The sequence below is a fragment of the Gouania willdenowi genome, chromosome 7 (genome assembly GCF_900634775.1).
Source record: "Gouania willdenowi chromosome 7, fGouWil2.1, whole genome shotgun sequence".
NCBI lineage: Eukaryota > Metazoa > Chordata > Actinopteri > Blenniiformes > Gobiesocidae > Gouania > Gouania willdenowi.
In genome coordinates, this window is record NC_041050.1 from 34,923,354 (window position 1) to 34,928,205 (window position 4,852).

Consider the following 4,852-nt stretch of genomic DNA (forward strand, 5'->3'; position numbering starts at 1 on the left):
TCTTGAAATTATGTGATTGATGACATCACACACACCCATTTTCCTGTAAACATCCCATTGTTTTCTATTGGAATGAAACATTCAGCCTGATTTTTAGGTCTTTTAGCAGCTTTTTCTCTCAAAGTGCCAATTTGTGCTGCTTTTGGTTGCCCTTAATAATCAAGATAAGTTAAAGATGTCGATGTAAAGAATAAAAATAGTGGTGAACCGAAGAATAATCTATGACCTCAGGGGGCGACAGTTACTACCAAACTCTGCAGTTTGATCTTAGAAAATAAAGCAAAGAAGAAGAGCTCAGTGCGCTGACAAAGCATGGTGGCTGAAGTTAGTGTGTAATCACGGACTGAAGGACTCCTACCCAAAAGGACTTCTATCCTCAGGGTTTGTGCGTCTTCAACAGTCTGTGATTTACTCGCTAACTTCAGCCACCTGAGCGTGGCAGCGCACTGTTGAAGGGAGAGTAAAGGTCCTGTAGGAGAGCTCTTCTTCTCTGCTTCATTATCACTACCTTACCCCAGAGTTGTAACTGTCGCCCCCCTGGTCATATAATTATAATTTTTATATATGTGTTTTTATCCTCTTTCCGTAAACAACAGAGAGTAACATGGACATCTTTAACTTTTTCTGATTTTTAGAGCAACTAACAGCAGCACAAATTGTCATTTTGAATGAAAAAGCTGCTAAATAATCAAAAAAAACAGACTGAATGTTTCACTTCAATAAAAAACAATAGGATGTTTACAGGTAAACAAGTGTGTGTGTGTGTGTGTGTGTGTGTGTGTGTGTGTGTGTGTGTGTGTGTGTGTGTGTGTGTGTGTGTGTTTGTGTGTGTGTGTGTGTGTGTGTGATGTCATCAATCACATGATAATGGGTTAAGTTAATAAAACGAATATGGTGCAAAATAATGCGTTTTGTTAGATCTTCTAATAAGGACTTTTTAAAGATTTTTGGCCACATTTGTAAAAACAGTGGAGCATCTCTTTAAGACCCTGTTGGCCAATTCCAACATCCCCCCCCCCCGCCCCCACCCCCCACCCCCCCATGGCCCTCACCTTCAACTGTAGGAGCTTTTAAGTTAATACAAAATACTGTAGATTAACTTTCCAGTGGCTCAGAGAGCAACCACTAATTAAAATGAAAACAAAGTTCTGGCTACACCCAGACTTTGAAACGTACACCCAGACGTATAATTTAGTTTGTCAAGGTCTTGTAATTTGGGGTAATGTACTTCGTTACCAGGCAGAAATGTTTGGTTATGCATCATTTACAAGAAGATGAGCAGTTTTTGCACAAGTTTTGTTGGAGGACTCCTAGAAAATAGTGAATTTTTAATCAATCTCTTCCTTTTTCTTTCTTGCAAAAGGCAGAAGGCAACATTTTCATTCTTCACTGTGATGTTTGTGTACAATTGTGTATAGTCCGCTCTTTCTTTTTTCGTGTACAACAAAAAATGCATATGGAACAAAAATTTCCTTCCACGATCACCTGAAGGTCATATAATTCTCTTTTATGTGACCTTTATGTGCTTGGTGGTTTGAAATCTCTCCGTGAATGTTTCAGGTGGTCAAAACAAGGTCTCATTGTAGAAACAAATGAAAAAATATTCTTGCCATTCAATGCTGTAATACAGTGATCAGCATATATATAAATATCTGATATGTTTGTGTGTTGTTGTCCTTGTAAATACAAGTATGTTGCTGCTCTGTTTGCCCTTGAAAATATAGTCTGAAGAAGAAGAAGAAAAAAAAAAAATAATAAGGAAAACAGCAGATGGAGACAGTATTTTGTTAATTGTCCCATGGGAGACGCATACCTGTATATACCCGCAGTACATTGTAAATAATTGATTTGAAAGAAGAAAAAAAAAAGTCTTGGCATCTTGAGTGTCAATATTAATCTGTGTGTGATGGTTCAACACTTCCAATCTGTCTCAGTGTTTATTAAAAAGTCATCGACCATTTTTACGGCACTAACCTGCTTCTGCTGCTGTTATTTCACTGTGTGTGAATGTTTAATGCAGTTGGAAAGGTGTACACGCATTAGGTAAGTGCTAAGTTAAATTTATTATTTTTCTTATTACTAGCAAGTTCTTTTTGAATAATATGTCAAGGCAGTGTTTTTTAACCTTGGGGTCGGGACCCCATGTGAGGTCGACTGAAATGTCTCCTAATTCATTTTTTAAAATTACAGATTTAAAAATACCTTTTTGAAATGTTTTAATTGTTATTCTTTTTTTTCAAATTAAAACAACACACAATCTTAAACAACTGTATTCTATACTTTCACTTTGTCAAATATAAATGTTGTTCAAATAAAATGCGATAAAAAATAAGTGCGCTGACACTCAGATACAGTATTTGTCACTAATCCTGGGTACTCTGTATTTGTAGAGCCGAAGAACAAAAGAATTCTGAAATTCTAATACTAAAAATACTAAATTCTGGAAAGAAAAAAAATGTCTATTGTAACCAGAAATTCTTGATATCAAAATGGGGTCACGATCCAAAAAAAGGTTGGGAACCACTGTGTTAAGGTTTCATTTATTCAGACAACTTTTTTTTTTTAAGAACTTCACTTTGATCTCCTGAAAAGTTTCGACAGTCTTCTTCAGAGGCGTCTGCTTACCGCTTTGATGTGTTCTTGACTTCCGCGTAATAATTCCAGCAAGTTCTTTTTGTCTTCTTTTTGAATAATATGTTATGGTTTCATTTATTCAGACAACTTTGATCTCCTGACATGTTTCGACTGTCAACTGCCAGTCTTCTTCAGGAGCGTCTGCCGATCGCTTTGATGTGGCTTCTGCGTAATAATTCCAGCAAGTTTTTTGTTTTCAAATTAAATTTCCAGAGAAAAAAGTTGTCTGATTAATGAAACTTTAACATGTCATTCAAAAAGAAGACAAAAATAACTTGCTGGATTTATTACACGGAAGTCAAGGACACATCAAAGCGATCAGCAGATGCCTCTGAAGAAGACTGGCAGTTGACAGTCGAAACATGCCAGGAGATCAAAGTTGTCTGAATATGTGAAACCTTAACATATTAATGAAAAAGAAGAGATCAAAGTACATTTCCTGAAAAAAAAAGTTGTGTGAATAAATGAAACTTTAACATATGATATTTTTCTTTAAAAAAGGAGGTTAAACATGGTTTCAAACCTTGGTTTTTCTGCTGTTTCTAACCCCTCCAGGCTTGTTTGTCCAACAGGTGTCAGCCTAGTGCAGAGCCAGCGGGATTGTCCTGTTTCACACGTAAGCTGAGCAGACCACACACACACACACACACACACACGCTTGTGTCAAAGTCACACAATGTTCTCACCATCTTTTAAGAAACGCTTTACGTTAGAAAAGTTTTCCACACGTGGTTTCTTATTGTTGCTTCTGTCAGAAGTTCATTAATTACAGAAAAGCCTTTTTTTGTTGTGCACAGATGTGTGACAGATGTTTGCGTCCTCTATGTTTGATTTGTTCTTGGTGCAGCAGTGTTTAGTTGTGTGATAGTGGAGATGAAGTGTAACCCCACACGTCTGCAGACACTTTCTTGGCTCTTAGTCTGTGATTGAGCTTTATTTGAAAAACCTCTGAAGTCTGTTTACCAGAGGTGTACTTAAGGAGTGTTTTCTGGTATCTGCACTTTACTTGAGTATTTATTTTATTTGGCAACTTTTAACTTTTACTCCTCCTTACTTTTTTAAACAAATATCTACTTTCTACTCCTTACATTTTTAAAATGAGCTGGTTACTTTTAAGATCTTCGAAGATGACGTAAAAAGACGCAAACCAACAACCATGAAGCTGAAGGAGAAGCTAGTGCTAGTTGACGTGCTAACATGGAGACCAGACCACTACATTATCAGCGACAGCAGAAGCTGTTAAGTCAGTGATGCTCAACATGTGGCTCTTTATGTCTTAATTTTAATTATTATTCCCCCAGAAAACCTTCAAAGGGGGAAACTTTTTAATCTCTTTTTAACTATTTCCTTTGGCCATTTTACAACATTTCAGTCTTTAGCTACAGTACCTATTGTCAATAAATATCCCTTTTTTCATATTTTTTGTCAATTTTTACAAGTTCTTTTTGACTCTTTTATCCAATTTTTGTCATTTCTTAAGTTTTTCTCCCAAATAATCTAATTTTTGCCCAATGAATACCACTTGTTTCCTTTTTACCCTACATTGTGCCTTTTTTATTTACTAGTGTTTGCCACATTTTGCTCACTAAAGCTACCCTTTGCCATTATATACCACCCGGTTCCTTTTTATTTGCCCATTTTTTGCCCACTCTTGACTGCTTTTGGCCCATTTTAGTCACTTTACACTCCATGTTTGGCCACCTGCTACCATGTCTACCTCCACTCGCTCCTCACAAAAAAAAAGTAGCGGACCAGCCCACTTTGGGTCGATGACCCACCGGGACGATGCCCGGTATGCCAGATGGCCAGTCCTCCCCTGGAAGGGAGAGAGCCAAGAGGCAGCAGCTTTGCACAAGTAGTGGACCACTACCCATGGCCATATTTAAAAGAACTTTTAGAAGTTGTTGGTGTCAGGAATGTGTCATGGCGGATGCGGTGCGTTCTTTGTGAACCGAAAAACACGAGATTCTGGCATTCAAGAACTCTCCGTCAAATCAGAAGAACATTTGTTTTACTTTTTACTTTTACTCAAGTAAGAGAGCAACTTCAATACTGTGACTGTAGTATCTATACTTTTTCTTGAGTACTGAAGGCTAGTACTTTTGCCACCTCTGGTGTTTAATTCTCCTTCCATTTTTTTTTTTTTTTTTTTACAAAAAATGTTAAAGGTTTTGGTGATTTGGCTTTAAAGCTGTGTAAATGTACCAGTTGGATGTGC